Raw genomic sequence first — 21,549 nt, forward strand, 5'->3', positions numbered from 1 at the left:
GTGTAAAAAAATCCTTATTTTAACTTCATTTAAAACTAATTTTGGTGACTGGCTCGAGATGGAGGAGTAGAAGGACATGTTCTCACTCCCTCTTTCGAGAACACCAGAATCACAACTAACTGCTGAACAATCATCACCAGGAAGACACTGGAACTCACCAAAAAGATACCCACATGCAAAGACAAAGGAGAAGCCGCAATGAGACAGTAGGAGGGGCACTATCACAATAAAACCAAATCCAATAACTGACGGGTGGGTGACTAACAAACTGAAGAACACTAATACCACAGAAGTCAAGTAACTGGAGTGAAGGTTCTGAGCCACATGTCAGGCTTCCCAACCTGGGGGTCTGGCAATGGGAGGAGGAATTCCTAGAGAATCAGACTTTGAAGGCTAGTGGGATTTGATTGCAGGACTTTGGCAGGACTGGGGGAAACAGAGACTCCACACTTGGAGGGCACACACAAAATAGTGTGCACGTCAGGACCCAGGGGAAGGAGCAGTGACCCCATAGGAGACTGAACCTGCTAGTGTTGGAGGGTCTCCTGAAGAGGTGGGGGGCAGTTGTGGCTCAACAAGGGACAAGGACACTGGTGGCAGAAGTTCTGGGAAGTACTCCTTGGCGTGAGCCCTCCCAGAGTCTGCCATTAGCACCTCCAAAAAGCCCAGGTAGGCTCCAGTTTTGGGTCCCCTCAGGCCAAACAACAAAAGGGAGGGAACCCAGACCCACCCATCAGCAGTCAAGTGGATTAAAGTTTTACTGAGCTCTGCCCACCAGAGCCACAGTCAGCTCCACCCACCACCAGTCCCGCCCATCAGGAAACTTGCACAAGCCTCTTAGATAGCCTCATACACCAGAGGGCAGAAAGCAGAAACAAGAAGAACTACAATCCTGCAGCCTGTGAAACAAAAACCACATTCACAGAAAGATAGACAAGAGGAAAAGGCAGAGGGCTATGTACCAGATGAAGGAACAAGATAAGACCTCAGAAAAACAACTAAATGAAGTGGAGATAGGCAACATTCCAGAAAAAGAATTCTGAATAATGATAGTGAAGATGATCTAGGACCTCAGAAAAAGAATGGAGGCAAAGATCGAGAAGATGCAAGAAATGTTTAACAAAGACATAGAAAAATTAAAGAATAAACAAACAGAGATGAACAATACAATAACTGAAATGAAAACTACACTAGAAGGAATCAATAGCAGAATAACTGAAGCAGAACAGATAAGTGACCTGGAAGACAGAATGGTAGAATTCACTGCTACAGAACAGAATAAAGAAAAAAGAATGAAAAGAAATAAAGACAGCCTAAGAGACCTCTCGGACAACATTAAATGCAACAACATTCGCATTATAGGGGTCCCAGAAAGAGAAGAGAGAGAAAGTCCATGTGAGCCGGAGCGCCGGGCCGCTGGAGCACTTCCTGCTGCAGGCCGGACCAGGCCGGTGCCCGCAGATGTGCCCCGCTCGACCGCTCCCGCACTGAGAGTCTGAGGCCCACCCGCCACCCCCGCCCGCCATGTCGCAGATGCTGCACATCGAGATCCCCAACTTCGGGAACACGTGCTCGGCTGCCTCAACGAGCAGCGTCTGCTGGACCTCTACTGCGATGTGTCCATTGTGGTCAAGGGCCAGGCCTTCAAGGCCCATCGGGCCGTCCTGGCTGCCAGCAGCCTCTACTTCTGTGACCTGTTCAGCGGCAACAGCAAGAACGCCTTCGAGCTCCCGGGCACTGTGCCGCCCACCTGTTTCCAGCAGATCCTGTCCTTCTGCTACACGGGCAGGCTGACCATGGAGGCCAGCGAGCAGCTCGTGGTCATGTACACGGCCGGCTTCCTGCAGATCCAGCACATCATGGAGTGTGGCACGGACCTCATGTTCAAGGTGAGCTCACCCCACTGCGACTCGCAGACCGCTATGATTGAGGACGTCAGCTCCGAGCCCCAGAGCCCCTGCAACCAGCTGCAGCCAGTCACCGCCGCACCACCCTACGTCGTGTCCCCCTCCGTGCCCATCCCGCTGCTAACCCGTGTCAAGCACGAAGCCATGGAGCTGCCGCTGGCCGCAGGCCCAGGCCTGGCCCCCAAGCGCCCGCTGGAGATGGGGCCCTGGGATGGCGCGATGGTGGCGATGGGCCCCGCAGTGGCGGCAGGCACAGCCCCTCTCAAGCTGCCCCAGGTTTCCTACTACGGGGTGCCCAGCCTGGCCACCCTCATCCCCAGCATCCAGCAGGCGCAGTACTCCCAGGGGGAGCGGACCAGCCCAGGGGCCAGCAGCCTGCTCACCACCGACAGCCCCACCTCCTACCACAACGAGGAGGATGAAGAAGATGACGAGGCCTACGACACCATGGTGGAGGAGCAGTACGGCCAGATGTACATCAAGGCCACGGGCAGCTATGCAGTGCAAGATAAGCTGGAGCCTGTGCCGCTGGAAAGCCGTTCCTGCGTCTTCATCCGCCGCAAACTGGTGGCCCTGCCCGCCAGCCTCATCAGCCAGATCGGGTACCACTGCAACCCCAAGCTCTACTCCGAGGGGGACCCCGGCGAGAAGCTGGAGCTGGTGGCAGGCTCTGGCATCTACATCATGCGTGGGCAACTGATGAACTGCCACCTCTGTGCAGGGGTGAAGCACAAGGTTCTGCTGCAGCACCTCCTCACCACCTTCTTCAACAGGAACACGCTGGCCAACAGCTGTGGCACGGGCATTCGCTCATCCACCAGTGACCCGAGCCGCAAGCCGCTGGACAGCCGTGTCCTGAACACTGTGAAACTGTACTGTCAGAACTTCGCCCCCAGCTTCAAGGAGAGCGAGATGAACGTGATCGCCGCAGACATGTGCACCAACGCCCGCCGCGTCCGCAAGCGCTGGCTGCCCAAGATCAAGTCCATGCTGCCCGAGGGTGTGGAGATATACCGCATGGTCATGGGCTCCTCGGTCGCCAGCGCACCCCTGGACCCCGAGTTCCTGCCCGCCACTGTGCAGGTGTTTGAGCAGCACATCTACGCTGAGCGGCGGGGCAATGCCGCCAGCATCGTGGCTCTGAGAACTGACGCTGTGAATGTCGACCTGGGCGCCTCCACCAACCCCACCGTCGAGGCTGGCTCGGAGGCTGACGGCGCCAGCTTGGTCGTCCAGGAGGTGGCCGTGCCCGAGCCGCTGCCCGCCGAGGGCCAGAGCCCCCCGCAGCCCTTTGAGCAGGGCAGCGTCAGCAGCAGCCGGCCCGCGATGCTGGCCGCAGAGGGGAGACCGGAGGACCCGTACACAGGGACCTTGTAGGAGCCCAAGGCCAGACCGGGTGCCGAGGTGGGTACTGAAGCTGCTTGCATGCGTTACTAATACAGACAAATGTGATCAAGCTACTTACCTACTGAACTGCTACTGTTGCCAGAAAAAAATGTGATTATTATTCTGCTTGTATTTAAAATTCATGAAGGAAACAAATGCATTCGTTATACTGTAAACAATTTCGAGAAATCGAGAAAATATTTGTAGAGATTAGAGTCAAAACCTTCCCTAACATGGGAAAGGAAATAGTCACCCAAGTCCAGGAAGTGCAGCGAGTCCCATACAGAATAAACCCAAGGAGAAACATGCCGAGACACATAGTAATCAAATTGGCAAAAATTAAAGACAAAGAAAAATTACTGAAAGCAACAAGGGAAAAATGACAAATAGCATACAAGGGAACTCCCATAAGGTTAACAGCTGATTTCTCAGCAGAAACTCTACAAGCCAGAAGGGAGTGGCATGATATACTTAAAGTGATGAAAGGGAAGAACCTACAACCAAGATTACTCTACCCAGCAAGGATCTCATTCAGAATTGATGGAGAAATCAAAAGCTTTACAGACAAGCAAAAGCTGAGAGAATTCAGCACCACCAAACCAGCTCTACAACAAATGCTAAAGGAACTTTTCTAAGTGGGAAACACAAGAGAAGTAAAGGACCTACAAAAACAAACCCAAAACAATTTAGAAAATGGTAATAGGAACATACATATCAATAATTACTTTAAACGTGAATGGATTAAATACTCTAACAAAAAGACACAGGCTTTCTGAATGGATATAAAAACAAGACCCATATATATGCTGTCTACAAGAGACCCACTTCAGACCTAGGGACACATACAGACTGAGTGAGGGGATGGAAAAAGGTATTCCATGCAAGTGGAAATCAAAAGAAAGCTGGAGTAGCAATACCCATATCAGATAAAATAGATTTTAAAATAAAGAATGTTACAAGAACAAGAAAGGACACTACATAATGATCAAGGGATCAATCCAAGAAGAAGATATAACAATTGTAAGTATTTATGCACCCAACACAGGAGCACATCAATACATAAGGCAAATGCTAACAGCTGTAAAAGAGGAAATCGACAGTAACAAAATAATAGTGGGGGACTTTAATACCTCACTTACATCAATGGACAGATCATCCCAACAGATAATTAATAAGGAAACACAAGCTTTAAATGACACAATAGACCAGATAGATTTAATTGATATTTATAGGACATTTCATCCAAAAACAGCAGATTACACTTTCTTCTCAAGTGAGCACAGAACATTCTCCAGGATAGATCACATCTTCCATCACAAATCAAGCCTCAGTAAATTTAAGAAAATTGAAATCATATCAAGAATCTTTTCTGACCAGAATGCTATGAGATTAGAAATCAATTACAGGGAAAAAAATGTAAAAAACACAAACACAGGGAGGCTAAACAACACATTACTAAATAACCAAGAGATCACTGAAGAAATCAAAGAGGAAATCAAAAAATACCTAGAGACAAATGACAATGAAAACATGATGATCCAAAACCTATGGGATGCAGCAAAAGCAATTCTAAGAGGGAAGTTTATAGCTATAAAAGACTACATCAAGAAACAAGAAAAACCCTAAATAAACAATGTAACGTTACACCTAAAGGAACTAGAGAAAGAAGAAGAAACAAAACTCAAAGGTAGCAGAAGGAAAGAAATCATAAAGATCAGAGAAGAAATAAATGAAATAGAAACAAAGAAAACAAGAGCAAATATCAATACAACTAAAAACTGGTTCTTTGAGAAGATAAACAAAATTGATAAACCATTAGCCAGACTCATCAAGAAAAAGAGGGAGAGGACTCAAATCAATAATATTAGAAATGAAAAAGGAGAAGTGACAACAGACACTGCAGAAACACAAGGCATCCTAAGAGACTACTACAAGCAACTCCATGCCAATAAACTAGACAACCTGGAAGAAATGGACAAATTCTTAGAAAGGTATAACTTTCCAAGACTGAACAAGGAAGAAATAGAAAATATGAACAGACCAATCACAAGTCATGAAATTGAAACTGTGATTAAGAATCTTCCAACAAACAAAGATCCAGGACCTGATGGCTTCACAGGTGAATTCTATCAAATTACAGAGGAAGGAACACTCCCAAACTCATTCTATGAGGCCACAACCACCCTGATAACAAAACCAGACAAAGATACTACAGAAAAAGAAAATTACAGACCAATATCACTGATGAATATAGATGCAAAAATCCTCAACAAAATACTAGCAAACAGAATCAAACAGCACATTAAAAGGATCATACAACATGATCATGTGGGATTTATTTGAGAGATGCAAGGATTCTTCAATATACACAAATCAATCAATGTGATACACTATATTAACAAATTGAAGAATAAAAACCGTATGATCATCTCAATAGATGCAGAAAAAGCTTTTGACAAAATTCAACACCGATTTATCATCAAAACTCTCCAGAAACTAGGCGTAGAGGGAACCTATTTCAACGTAATAAAAGCCATATACGACAAGCTTACAGCAAACATCATTCTCAACGGTGAAAAACTGAAAGCATTTCCTCTAAGATCAGGAACAAGACAAAGATGTCCACTCTCACCACTATTATTCAACATAATTTTGGAAGTCCTAGCCACAGCAATCAGAGAAGAAAAGGAAACAAAAGGAACACAAATTGGAAAAGCAGAAGTAAAACTGTCACTGTTTGCAGATGACATGACACTATACATAGAGAATCCTAAAGATGCCACCAGAAAACTACTAGAGCTAATCAATGATTTGGTAAAGTAGCAGGATACAAAATTAATGCACAAAAATCTCTTGCATTCCTATACACTAATGATGAAAAATCTGAAAGAGAAATTAAGGAAACACTCCCATTTACCGTTGCAACAAAAAGGAAAGAATACCTAGGAATAAACCTACCTAGGGAGACAAAAGACCTGTATGCAGAAAACTATAACATACTGATGAAAGAAATTAAAGATGATACCAACAGATGGAGAGATAACCCATGTTCTTGGATTGGAAGAATCAATATTGTGAAAATGACTATACTACCCAAAGTAATCTACAGATTCAATGCAATCTGTATCAAATTACCAACGGCATTTTTTACAGAACTAGAACAAAAAATCTTCAAATTTGTATGGAGACACAAAGACCCGAATAGACAAAGCAGTATTGAGGGAAAAAACGGAGCTGGAGGAATCAGACTCCCTGACTTCAGACTATACTACAAAGCTACAATAATCACGACAATATGGTACTGGCACAAAAACAGAAATATAGATCAATGGAATAGGATAGAAAGCCTAGAGATAAACCCACGCACCTATGGTCAACTAATCTATGACAAAGGTGGCAAGGGTACACAATGGAGGAAAGACAATCTCTTCAATAAGTGGTGCTGGGAAAACTGGACAGTTACATGTAAAAGAATGAAATTAGAACACTCCCTAACACCATACACAAAAATAAACTCAAAATGGATTAGAGAGCTAAATGTAAGACCAGGCACTATAAAACTCTTAGAGGAAAACATAGGAAGAACACTCTTTGACATAAATCACAGCAAGATATTTTTTGGTCCACCTCCTACAGTAATGGAAATAAAGACAAAAATAAACAAATGGAAGCTGATGAAACTTAAAAGCTTTTGCACAGTAAAGGAGACCATAAACAAGATGAAAAGACAACCCTAGGAATGGGAGAAAATATTTGCAAATGAATCAATGGACAAAGGATTAATCTCCAAAATATATAAGCAGCTCATGCAGCTCAATATTAAAAAACAAACAACCCAATCCAAAAAGAGCAGAAGACCTAAATAGACATTTCTCCAAAGAAGACATACAGATGGCCAAGAAGCACATGAAAAGCTGCTCAACATCACTAATTATTAGAGAAATTCAAATCAAAACTACCATGAGATATCACCTCACACCAGTTAGAATGGACATCATCAGAAAATCTACAAATAACAAATGCTGGAGAGGTTGTGGAGAAAAGGGAACCCTCTTGCACTGTTGGTGGGAATGTAAATTGATACAGCCACTATGGAGAACATTTGGGATGTTCCTTAAAGAACTAAAAATAGAATTATTGTATGACCCCAAAATCCCAGTACTGGGCATATACCCAGAGAAAACCATAATTCAAAAAGACACAAGCACCCCAGTGTTCATTGCAGCACTATTTACAATAGCTAGGTCATGGAAGCAACCTAAATGCCCATCGACAGACGAATGGATAAAGAAGTTGTGGTGCATATATACAATGGAATATTACTCAGCCATAAAAAGGAACGAAATTGGGTCATTTGTAGAGATGTGGATGCATGTAGAGACTGTCATACAGAGTGAAGTAAGTCGGATAGAGAAAAACAAATATTGTGTATTTATGTGAAATGCATATATGTGGAACCTAGAAAATGGTACAAATGAACTGGTTTGCAGAGTAGAAATTGAGACATGGAAGTAGAGAAAAAAGGTATGGACACTAAGGGGGGAAAGTGGCAGGGGGTGGGGGTGTGTTGAATTGGGAGATTGGGATTGACATGTATACACTGATGTGTATAAACTGGATGACAAATAAGAAAATAAATAAATAAATAAACATTAAAAAAAAAAAAAAGAAATGAGATCAGACAGATGAAACATTACTGGCTTTGAAGTTGAAGAAGGAAGCCACAAGCCAAGGAATATGATCAGCCTCTAGAAGGTGGAAAAGACAAAGAAAAGGATTCTCCCTAGTGCCTCCTGGAAAGAACACAGCCTTGCCAAATACCTTTATTAAGCCCAGTGAGACCCATTGAACTTCTGACCTTCAGAACTATGAGGTTACCTTCATTTCACTTTCAAATACTTAGGGAATTCGTATTTGAAAGGAAAACGACTATAGGTGTCCTGCTTTTATTCCACAATGTCAGTGACAGACTAGGTATGTTGAAATTTTAGTGCTTTCAATAAAACTCGATAATTTTAAAAAATGTGCCATGGAAATACTTAAAGGATTCATAAAAGGGCTATGCAATCACTATGTTTTCTTATTTCCTTAAAATTCTTGACTGGTAAGTAAATAGCTCATGCTTAGTTTTATACATTGATAAAGTATGTTTATAGATTTTCATATTGTCAGTGACAGGGTTCTTTATTTTAAACAAAAATCATGACAAAATGCTTCTTGTTTTTTAACCACTGGCTTGTATCAGCCCTAGGCTAACATAGATTTTAATTTTTTTAAACCAGCTTGATGTGTAATAGGTAAAAGTGATTTCTGATGATACATGGCAGTATTTATTGTCCCCTTATTATCCAAACACTTCATTGGGGTTATTTCTTTTTAGTTCTCTAGCATGTCTTCTCAGTGTTCATTGCCCAGACTTCTATATTTGCTTCCTTAGAACTTGCCTTCTCACTTTACATTATCCTATGAAATCTCTCTTTTAGCCACAAATACATTTAGTATCTATACACTGACGACCCTCAAAAATGCACCTGACTCAGCACTTTCTCCTGAGACCTAGCCTTTATATCTCTCTTTTCACACCTGAACGTAGGTGAGAGTCAGTCGGGTCTAACTGAACGTGCCCACAAGAGCATGACCTTTGCACTTAACGGTGAAGACCTTTATTCTACCTGTGGTTTCCCACCTTAACAAGAACATCAGTGTCCTTGTGATTCAACTTAGAAACCTGAGAGACACCTTGACTTTCCATTCTCCCTCCCTGCCATCCCCTTCTGCTCCATTTTCTGAATCACTAAATCCTGAGTACCTCCTAATCCATCTATGACTCTTAGACCTCGCTGTAATTGTCCTCGTCTTAAGGGCACAATCCCTTATCAGCTTTTGCAACAGTTCTCTATTCATTATTTGTCTTCACACTTGACACATCACCCCCATAGTCTTCTCTCAATAGCCTGAGTGATGGTTATTACATGAACAATCTGTTATTCATTCTCTTGTTTAAAATCTCTACATTAATATATTTTTAAATTATTGTAAAATACAGCTAGCATACTAAAGTGTATAAAACCTGAAATAGAGGTAAAGAGCAACAATAAAATAAACAGCTGTGTACCTACAACCAAGTCACAGCATAGAACATTAAATGCAGCTTCCAGCATCCACTCCCTGACCACTTCCTTTTTTCCCTCCTCCTCAAATCAACCACCATCTTGAAACCTATACTCGTTCCTCCCACATTTTCTATCTCCTTCAGTATCCAATTATGCATCCGTAACTAAAACTCTATCAAGTATTGTGTACTTTAGACACCATATAACTGGGAATCATGTTGTGTTTATCTTCTAAGACAGACTTCCTTCACTCCAAATTATGCTTCTGACAATCATGCATTAATATGCATGAGCTTTTATTTTATTTTTTTCTGTTTTATTGAATATTCCACTATGATTTATCCATTCTAGATTGATGTACATTCTGATTGTTTTCAGTATTTTGCTATCATGACCATTGTTACTCTTGACTCTTGTAAATGTCCTGGTACACATGTGAGAGAGATTTTCTAAGTTACGTGATCGATAGCGTAGGTCCTGCATTGTAGAGAATGGCTGTGCTTCCCAAACAACATTGCACCTTAGAATCGCCTGGGGAGCTTCCAAAACTCCCAACGCCCACATCTCATCAATTAAATCAGACTGGCTAGAGGTGGAGCCAGGAACCAGAAGCTTATAAAGATCTCCGGATGATTCCTTCGTGCACCACTTTGGGAGCCACAAGTCTAAGGGTGAATTTTATGAGGTGATGCCAAAAATGCTTTTCAAATCGGTCATATTCCATTCTTCAACTCCAGCGGCAGTGGGTGAGTGTTTCTGGTATTCTATATCTTCAACAAAGTTTTATATTTTCCGATTTAAAAAATTTTGTCAAGCAGTAGATGAGAAATAGCACTTACATGGGGTTTTACTTTGTATCTCCCTTCGTTTCTTATGAGGTTGAACGTTTAACTTTTATGTGGGCCATTTCTGTTTTTTAATCCGTAAAAATTCTTTTCAAGTTTCTGCTTGAAATTGTATAGGTTTATTTTTCTATCTTTGATTTGGTAGAAAACATTTGTATTTTATTGAAAATCTTTTGATATTTATGCATTTTTATCTGGCTATCACAGTTCTGTCCTATTCCTAGCTTGTTAAATGCCCTCCCTTTCCAAATTTTGAACTTTATCAATTTTGTGGAGACAGGAGCATTTGTTGTGTTGATTACAATGTTTTTCCCCCTCAAATCTCAATGGAGTCTAACATTTTAAAATTGAACTATCCATGTGTTCTCTGAATAAGACTTATGTGTCTGTCATATTATTATTTCAATGTACAGCTAAATTCAATTTGCTAATATTTGGTAAACTTGCATCCATTATTTTGAAAAAGAAATAAAAATAATTTTGGTGTTTTGCTAATTACAGGTGGACAGTTGTTTTCCTGATGTAACACTGAATACTTTGTTATGGTCTCAAAAATGGTCACCCAGTGAATGATGTCTTCCAGTATTTATACTCCTGTGTAGACAACTCCCTTTGAATTAGGACTGGCAATATGACTAAATTTTTACCAAAAAAGTGCAGAACAATTGATGCTGTGTCATAAGAAGCCTAGCCACTTCTGCTGAGGTCTTAGAACACTTGCTCTGGGGGAATGTCAGCCCACTGTAGGAGGTCTGACCACCTTGGCCACCATGCTGTACGTGAGCCCAGGGTGGTCTCATGGAAAGAGGGAGACTCCTAGCTGAGTTCACTCAACCCACAAAATTGTGAGAGGTAATAAAATGTTTCAAGCCACAAAATTTTGAGCTGGTTTATTATGCAGCAGTAGATAACTAGCATAAAATTAGTTCACCTCCTTTTGGTATTTATTTTGTTTTTGAAAAGTTTTTTTTTTTACTAAACTAATTGATATTATTTTATAGATAAAACAGAATGAATGGTGCAAGAATTAGCTAACTACAAAGTTTGAGGGTACAGACCACGTAAGACCATCCTCAAGTGCATGTTCGGGAGTTCTTAAAAGCACTCTCAATTTTGAAAATTTGCTAGAAGTACTCACAGAACTCTGATGTTATGCTTGTGGTTACAACGTATTTCAGGAAAAGAATACAGATTAAAGGCATCCAAGGGAAGAAAGGTAAACTCCAGGAGGGTTCCAAACACGGAGCTTCCAAATGTCCTTTCCTCATGGAGTATAAACAATGGTAATGATCTTGGAAACAACATATGACAACACACATGGAGTACTTCCAGACAGGGAAGTTCACCTAAGTTGTAATGTCCAGAGTTTTTATTGGGGTTCCATTACATAAGCCTGGTTGACTGTCCAAGTGGCTTACTTCAGTCTTACCTAATCAGTCTCCAGCTCCTTAGGAGGTTAGCAGATCCCTCAAGACCCATAGCTCCCAACTTGTATCACATTTAGGGTTTAGGATTTGAGCCACACCAACAATCATATTGGTAATATCTGGTTGGCCCAAGGCCTCCAGGCAAACATACTCTTATCAGACATGACATTTCAGGGACTTAGAGATTATTTCCCAAAAGCCAAGGAAAAAAGCCAAGGACATCTTTGGGGAAAGGTTAAACTCTTTTCTATACAAAGAGTGTTCTAGTTTTAGCGTTTTAGCAGAATTTTCCAATACATTCTATTAAACTGCTGCCTCAAAGATAAACACACTGCACTATATCTGCATAACCCCAACCCTAACCATCAATTCACTTCTTTTCCTTCTCCTCCTGCCTAATTGTAGGACACAATAATTTCCAAATATTCTGAAGATCATGGAACAACTTCTCATATACTGCCCTTAGGCATCAGAAAGAGTATGATGGTGCTTGATGCTCATAGTTTTAAGAGAGTAGGTTATTCTGAAGGTAATAAAAGATCTAGTAATTATCTGTTATAATGCATTCTAAGATAACTCATGCCTAGAGTTGCCAGATTTAACAATTAAAAATATGATTCCAATTTAAATTTGAATTTCAGAAAAATGATCAATTTTTACAAGTATTTCCAAATATTACATACATACTTATCCTAAAAAATTATTCCTTGCTCATCTGAAAATCAAATTTAAATGGGTGTCTTGTATTTTATCTGGAAACCCTGCTCTCAGCAATTCTTTCAACTCAGTGATCATGAACTAAGAAAATACATAATCATTGATTTTAACTTGAAAAAAAAAAAACTAAGGTATATAAAAATGTTAAACTAAATATATATATAAGTGTTATTTATTACACCAAATGTGAAAAAAAAGTAAACTCACTACAGAGTTGGTTATCCCCTCAAAGTTTTAAATTAACTATTGAATATGGCTAATTTCAACACTAATTCATGGTTTCTACTATGATTTCTTAATGCCTAAATAAATAAGAAAATGTCAACATGTGATGAGTTCAAAAGTTGCCTGAATTTTGAGTATCTCACAGCTGATCTTATTTTTCCTGTACTCTCCTAAAGTACCCAAACAAATGAAGCTTTAGAAATTTACCTGATGATTTAGAGCTTTGATATCAAACAATACTCATGGCTAAGTCTGTGAGCTAAGCTCTAGTCACATTAAGGGTTTGATTTAAAATGATGCATATTTAACCATAGCTTATTTAATAACATTACGCTATGTTTTGACAACCAAATAGTGAAACTTCACTGTGCTCAACTTCTATTTTATTGGAATCAACAGACAGAAACCAAAAATAATTGTTACATGCCCTCTGATAGTACCAATTAGTTAACATCATAAAGAAAAAGCTGTAACCAAGAACAGTGTTCCAGCCTGAGTCATGAATTATAAATTTAAAAATTGATTTTCTTATGCTTCTCCATTGACTTGAACCTTAAAAACATGTCATTGATTAAACAGGTCCTATATTGTATATGATGATGGGAAAGAAACCCGAAAAGACAGAAACAACAAAAAATATAGCAATCCATTTATTTTAACAAGAACTATTGGTAAAGGCATCTACTTATTCACCATTTTTCTAACCAATCCAATTATTGGAACTCATCCATTATACTAAGCCATAATATATGGCAAGTTCCAAGACATTTTGTGAAGGCAGGGAAAATCTTAAGAGGTAAGAGTGAACTGTAAATTAGTCTATTTTTGTCTCTGCAAAAATTAAAGACACAAACAGTACTTAAAATTCTCTTCCTAAATACTTCCTGTGAAAAATGTGGCTTTCCATTATTTTCTCCCTTTATACTCATGTCATGTCCTCACTCATTCACTTATTCATCATTTTAAATATAGATTGGATTCTTAGTACAATACCACACACAATGCTATGTGCTGACTATTGTGAGATGGACAAGTAACAATACCTTCTTTCAATGAACTCATGAACTAGTAAAGAAAAATAGATGAGAAAATCTATTATTGTAACAAAATGTGCTAAAAGCAAGAAATGCATAGTGAGAATAGAAAAGGATAATTTTTCTCAGCCTGTCTGTATGTTGGTGAAAGGAAAGTAATCATCCTATATTCCTGTGGAAAACTATTTTCCTAAATATCTACGGTGGAAGAGAATATTGGTGTGTAGAACCCAAACATGAGATGGGATAAAGGTGAGGGAAGTGAAAAAATATAGATGGCTGTTAGAAATTCCACCCCAGATCTCAAAACATATTATGTGGGGCATAAAACCTTTAAAAGTAGGCTAAAATGTAGGTCATGAGTTGAGCAAGCAAAGCAATATCTTGCATATGAGTTCTAAAGTACTCAATCTGGAGATAAAAATATTTAAAACTCATACATCTTAAATTCTTCTCTCATTGGCTTATATCCAATAATATCGTTTTCATTTATTCAGTTAAAAATTCAAATCATAGCAAAAGATAGAAATTTTGTCTCTAAAAACCATCCAAATTTCTTCTGAGTGTTAATTCTGATTCTTGCAAACTCTTCAAATTAACTCCAAAATTTGTCCTCAACTAATAGACTCAAAATACATGGGCAATTCCATTTTAAAGATCGACAGAGTGTTTTCATTGTATTATTCTGGAGTTCTGCTTAGTTAGTGACCTTTATTTTATGCTGTTAAAATCCTAAGTCTGGGTTGTCCTATCCAAGATTATGCATGGGGAGCAAGTGGACATGAAATATATTTATCCTTTTCATAATCTCTGCTTCAGCCTTTTTTTATTATTTGAAGAAGGACAAAGATTGTAGGCAGATCATTGGCTTCTATTCAAGTTCAGGATATGGACAAGTGTGTTTGTGGGTCAAGATGCAGAAATTAATGTAGACTTCAGTCTGGATGGTCTTATGCAAACTGCATTTATACAGCACTGCATTTAAACAGCAATGTGGAGTCAGAGCAGCGAGAGTGAGTGAGCGGATAATTGGATGGTATTCCTTCTTTTGAAATTATGCTCAGTTACTTGAATTTAGTTTTGTAAGTTATGGGAAGAATCTTATTATCACAAACCAAAAGAATCTTCAACTTTTTTTCAGGTATATAACTACTTTATACAAAATATTTTATGCCATATATTTCAAAACTAAATGTATGTTTCTAACAAATATTGTTCAAAACTAAACTGATATATATATATATATATATATTTACATATATCCAACAACTACATATAAAAATCAACTTTCTTTTTTTATTTGGGGTTTATTGCAACTACTCATTTTAGTAGGTTCACAGAGTCCTAAATTCAAGATAATCTATGAAAAGAAGACTGAAACTTTTCAGGAGCTATAATGGTTTGTAATACCATTAAATGGAAGCTGGGATTACCTTTCATAAAACTTGTGAAGTCCAAATAATTACAGATATAATATTTACTAATTACTTGTCCATGTATTAGTGTAGATGTGGAATTGTTTTCCATTTATTTTGGTTAAAAGTGTACTTCTTATACATAAAATTTGTCATTTGATTAAAACACCAAGGATTCATATTTATCCCTTTATTGTGCTGTAATAATAATAATAATATAGTCTTTGAACACTTACCTTATATCAGGTGTTCTGCTGAGCATTTTACAAGCTATATCCATTTATTATCATAAAGAAAGCAGGTACCATTATTTCGCCCGCTTTACATATGATGAACCCGAGGTTTGGAATGGCAAAAAAGCTTATTCGAGGTTGTATGGTTAATACATGGCAGAATTGAGATTACTACCTGGTAGTCTGACTCCAGGGCGACCCTCTGAACTTTTATGAATAGTGCCGCCTTTTTCAACTGCCAAGACCTTATACCCATAGAGGGAAGGGAAAACTCTTTGTAGAGACAGACATTCTGAGAAACATTAGTGAAAGCTTCTTATTTTTCTTGTTTCTGTCTCTCTGTGTTTCTCACTGTTTCTGATTTTTCTGTTTCATTGTATCTATATCTTTTCCTTCCTTCCTTCTTTCCTTCCTTCCTTCCTCTCCTCCTCCTCCTCCCCTCTTCTTCTCCTTCTTCTTCTTTATCTTCTTCTTCACAGACACACAAGCACACACACACACACACACACACACACACTTCATGATGTTTGGATCATACAGGTGGATATGTAACAAGATCACATAAAGAAAACTAAATGAAGGGAAAATGTATTATTCAATCTTTAATTTTCATATTAAACAGGTCCTGGAAATGGATGATGGCAAAGAATATTGATTTAATCACATGCTGTTCTTTCACTGTCAAAAGAATTTCACCATTAGCCAGTTAAAATACAAAAAAAATTAAAATTTTAAGATGACATAGCTTATTTCCAATGAAGTTTCAAATAAATATAATTTTTATATAAGTTAATTTATTACTTATTGGAAATCTATGAGTCTATGATAACTACTAGTTTGATTAAAATAAGATATTAAATAATCTATACATAAAAAGTATTTTGCAATCCCATAGCCCTTTAGAAGAAAATAAATCTCAAACATGATTACTAGGGATAATTCCAAAGTTAAAATATAGCGAAGTATAATTCATTTTGAGGATGAGCTTATTTTTTATATAGATATATATCTTATTCATAAAAAATATATGTTGAATGGTTGGTTGTTTCATGTGAATTAAAGGGTCTTGAATATTCGTTCTAGGAAAAAATCAAAGAAATAACAGTTGAACCATTGTGGAGATACATAGCACAAGTTCTGGAGTCAGAAATAACATTGCTTTAAGGGACTGCTAGTGAGAAGTAGGAGCACACATCCATTTTCTTCTCTTTGTTCACATGGAAAATTGGATGTTTTAGAAAAGGTCAAGTGATTACTTTCAACAGAACCAAAATGCAGCTACTTCAGTAAGGAGTTTTTAGTAAATAAAAGTTCTGTTTAGTTCTTTCTCATCATAAAATATTCAGCTCTACTTTTAATCAGAACATATCTGAATATATAATTTTGATTTGTTATTATATATAATTATATTTTATATAAGCATATTAAAAAGCTTTTGTGATAAGTAATTACTTAATACAGAAAAAATCAAAATAAAAATTTAGACCCTCCCCAAAAAAACCCCCAGAGATGGCTCAAATAAATTTAAGTGGCTTTAATGCTCATTAATTTCTTATCTTGTTAAGCTATTTGTAAAGTAGTTTACAGAAATATTTTCACATTTAAAAAGTTCAACTTCAAAAACTTACATGAAACAAAACACAAGATAATTATGAACAATATATATTTTAGGAGGTTTAAAACTTATCCCTGGAAGTAGAATTAGGACAATTATATGTATTTTCCCCAAGGCTATTCTATTCTAGTGAATACTCACTCCGTTTGGTAGTGAAAACATGACCCTGGAAAGGGAAATAAATTTGCAGTAATTTATGCACATTGTTTTAATTTTCTCATATAACAAGCAGTTGTAACTATAGTGATATGGTATGATTTGAGCTTATTTTTCCTGTCTGAACATAAAGTTTGTAATTACGCACATGTTTTTATAACTGGTAAAAAAGTTTACAACTAAACAAGATTTGAGTTAAATGTATTAATAAAATTAATAAAAAGAAACTCTCAGTATTTGCTGTCATGATTATGTAAACAAAGAATATTGCACATCATTCAAGTTCTACGAGGAACAAGCCTTCAGCTACTGCAGTTGCCCACTGACAGTACACCCTGAGAGGAATTCAGGATGGAGAAAAAACAGGAAACATTCTGTGCTTTAGCTATACTGGCCCTAGATAAGATGCATATCTAAGGAATAATTTCAATGAGCCCAGACTCTTGCATCTTCCCATACATAGAAAAGCACTAAAATCATTAACCTGAGGTGTATGTCCTTTCTGATTAGCAGTAATCTTTTGGTATTCAACTACATGTTTTTTTTCCAGCAAAAAACTCATATATATATCCTGGCTCCTCCCTTACCACCTCAGAGCTATCTGAGAGGCTTATTCCCAGGCTATATTCCACAGTGTGGTCCTTGAATAAAATTTAACTCACAACTTTTATGTTGTGCATTTTTCTTTCAGTCGACAATTAGCAACAGAATCTGTGTGGTACAGGTATGTAGGGAAGGAAAAATAATCTTCTCTCTACCCTTCTAGATTCTTGGCTGAGCTCACTCCCCACCCCTGGTAATAAAAGATAGATTAACAGGAGAAAAAACCCAGAAATTTAATAACATGTATATGTGGGGAAGGGAAGAAATTCTCCTCTACACTTATACATTCTTCTGGCTGGTCTAAGAATTAATTGATTGAGACAGATTAACAGGAAAATACCAAACAAAACTTAATAACACACGTACGTGGGAGAAACCCAGGAAAACTGGGTAACTCACCAAAGTGGCTGAAGCCCTCACCTTAAATACCATCTTCAGTTAAAGAGAAAGAGGAAGCTGGGGTAGTGGTTTGGGACTTCAGAGCAGAGGAAGACAATTGACATGAAGGTGAAAAAGCAAATGTTTGGTGACAAATATTCCCTGGGTCAGACAGAGACAATGGTACCCAGAGTGGACTCTGATCTCGAAGAGTTCCCCCTACCACACCCAGCCCATATTCTTTTCATGTATCTCTGGCAATAGCTCTATTCAAGGAACAGACCCTCTATCTAAATCCTGTTAGGCAGCTAAGGGGTAGGCTAAAAAAAAAAAAAGACTTCTTGGGTCTTCTGTTTTTGAAAAATAATCAGCCTAAATAAGTCATCATGACAAAGAGACACATTTTGGAGTGGAAAATTTTGCTCCCTTACAACATTAGAGAGCAATAGCTAGGAGTAAAATGAATGACATGAAACATGAATTACTGAAATTTTGAAACTGAGCAGAGCAGGACACTGCAGGGCTCTCCTGGGTACAAAAGCCCCTCCATGTCCCCTGTTTCTTGCTAGTAGAGAAAAAAGTCTTCAGTCTCCTAGGCCTTCCCCAAGTTGCAAAGAACAGGCTCAAACAGTGAATGATTATGACAATATGATCACAGGACTCATAGTTCCTCCTGAAGTGAGGTAGATAACAACTTGATGCATACCTTTGAGTTGTTCTGCAGAAACTAAGATCCCCACCCAGTGGAGGATGGTGACTACATGCTGACCACAAGCATGTAGACCCCAGAATTGTAGGAATTGGAAGGTTGAGATTACAGAAACATCACCCTATTACCTCACCACCAACCAATTAGACGAAGGTCCATGAGCTGTTCACACATCCTATGACCCTTTCCCCTAACAGTGTCTCTAAAAACCCTTGTCTAGAAGCCACTGGGGAGTTTGGGTCTTTTCAGCACAAGCCACCCATTCTCCTTGCTTGGTTCTTACAATAAACATTTTTTTTTTTGCTACAAACTGACTTTTTGCTTTGTTTGTCTTCCTTGTGCATCAGGCACATAAACTTCAGTTTGACACTAATTTTAGTGCAAAGAGCAAAATATTAGAAACAACATATATTTTTGAAAAACTTTTAGAAGCCTTATGAGGGAAAAAAGTAAACATTGGTTTAATGTTTAAGAAATGGTTCCTGAATATGAACAGATGGTTTTAATAAGCAGTGATAGTTACAGTACTACTTACTAATGAGAACAATAACCACTTTTTAAAATTGTTTACTGATAGGCATTTTAGGCCTTTTAAGTATATTTTTCTAACACCCACAGTAACATGATAAAATACATATATATATTTTATTTTATGAAAAAGTCATTAAAATTAAATATGCATCTCAAGATTACAAAACTAGTTGATATGACATATGTATATCTATAGCTGATTCACTTTGTTGTAAAGCAGAAACACACCATTGTAAAGCAATTATACTCCAATAAAGATGTTTAAAAAAATGGTTGATAAAATAAAATCAACATATGAGTTTAAATTTTATTATTTTTCAATATACCTACAATGTACCTACAGAATGTAAACCCACCCCCCCCCAAAAAAAAACAGCTACAACATGTTGAGTAGCTTCAATGTTTCAGGTTCTTTTAGGTTCTTGGCATTTGTTATCTCTCTGACTCAAAACACAACTCTATGACCATTTTGCCTTCATTCTACAAATGAGAAAACTATACATCAGAGTTTGAATAACTTAATCATATTTATTTGAAAAGCATGTACTTTTGTTTTAAAAACATGTACATCCCTCTACTACACTTTGCCTATTTTAATAAAATGATTTACTTTAGGTCTTGAAAAGGTAGAAAATTCACATCCATAAAGAAAAGTGACCTGAGATACACACACACACACACACACACAAACACACACACACATACACATTTGCATGTACACTTCAGGAACTTATATTTGGTAATTTCAATCCTTTTTCTGTGCTCAGTTTTTGCTATTTCATGTATTTTTGCATTATTACCATTGCAAAATCAAAACCATTTTACTGATTTTCACCTATCTTTCTTTTACTCTGAATATGATAATCATATTGTTTATTCATTTATTTCTTAATTCATTTAAATGTTTATTCATATATTTAATCACATTTTTAATATTTCTTCAAATAACTAAAAATATTCTTTCATATGTCTCATGAGAGCTGTATTCTGTATGATTAATATGTTAAGAGATCTAGTGGAAAGTTGGACAACATAAATTAACATATGGGAAACCATAAAAAAGTCAAATGGAAACAGCAGGTAATTCTTTTAAATTTCTAGTTATTTTGGAAATTACCTAAAATGAAGCACAAAATGGAAAATAAATGAGATAAAAAGCAGAACAGAAAAACAAAAACCATGGAACAGTATCAAATAGTCCAACATATATGGAAGAAAAGGGTGAGAATAGAAGAAAATCTTGAAGTTAACCAGAGAAAAAATCAACAAATATCATTATGAGAGCAGACCTCTCATCTGAAATTATGAAAAACAATAGAAAATGGGGCAACATCTTTAAGATAATGGGAAGGGGGTTCTTTTCAACCCAGAAGTGTATGGTCACCAAAACCACCTTCAAAATGAAGGTGTAATAAAAAATTTTTCAGGCAAACAAGAACATATTATCATATGACCTTAATAAAAGGAACGTTAAAGGAATTTTTTCAGACAAAAGAAATATGTTCCCAAATGGAAATTTTAATCCACAGTAAGAAATAACCACAGGGTATGATAAAAATGTGTGATATACCAAAACCCTCAAATTTTTGTATTTTTGACCTCTTTACAAGATAATTGAGTAGCTAAATGAAAATAATAATTTATTATAGGGATTATAACTATGTAGACACAAAATGTTTGACAACAGAAGCAAAAGGAATAGAAGAAAGGAAATGTAAAATCCTCTTCAAAGGCTCTTACACTATATATAAAGTGGTAAAAATTTTCTTGAATGGAGGTTTAGGTGAACAATATTTCAACCCCGAAATATCTCTTTGGCATATGGATTATTTTGAGCTGAAAACAATCACGGCCCAAAAGAAAGAAACTTTGACCTTCCCACTAACTGCCTAAAGAATGTACACAGAAGGCCTGTACAGGAAGGAAGCTATCACCATAGATGAACTAGGTGTGTAGTTAGGGAGGAACCTAACAAAGTCTGTTTGTTAAAATTCCTTTCTGTGTCCCATTGTCTCTGCAGGGCCCAGCAGACATTTGTTTACCAAACCTTTGCTTTTCCACCTCCATGTGAATTGCCTTTTTCCGCTCTGACGTCTCAAACCACTACCCCAACATCTTCTTTCTCTTTGCCTGAAGATGGTATTTAAGGTGAGGATATCAGCTATTTTGACAAGTTACTCAGTTTTCCTGGTCTCTCCCATGTATACATATTATTAAACTTTTGTTTGATTTTTTTCTTATTTGTCTCATGTCAG

At 37.7% G+C, this 21,549-nt stretch overlaps 1 pseudogene across 1 annotated transcript in view; it reads left to right on the forward strand.

Moving 5' to 3' along the window:
* The window catches only part of LOC309607973 (nucleus accumbens-associated protein 2 pseudogene), a 31,866-nt pseudogene extending 12,211 nt beyond the window's left edge, over positions 1 to 19,655 (forward strand). The window contains exon 1 of the transcript in view: positions 1 to 19,655. This exon is cut by the window's left edge and continues 12,211 nt beyond it. The product of the transcript in view is annotated as a nucleus accumbens-associated protein 2 pseudogene (transcript).
* Positions 19,656 to 21,549: the final 1,894 nt, after the last annotated feature.

Source organism: Balaenoptera borealis, assembly GCF_965194805.1.
Source record: "Balaenoptera borealis genome assembly, chromosome: 12".
NCBI lineage: Eukaryota > Metazoa > Chordata > Mammalia > Artiodactyla > Balaenopteridae > Balaenoptera > Balaenoptera borealis.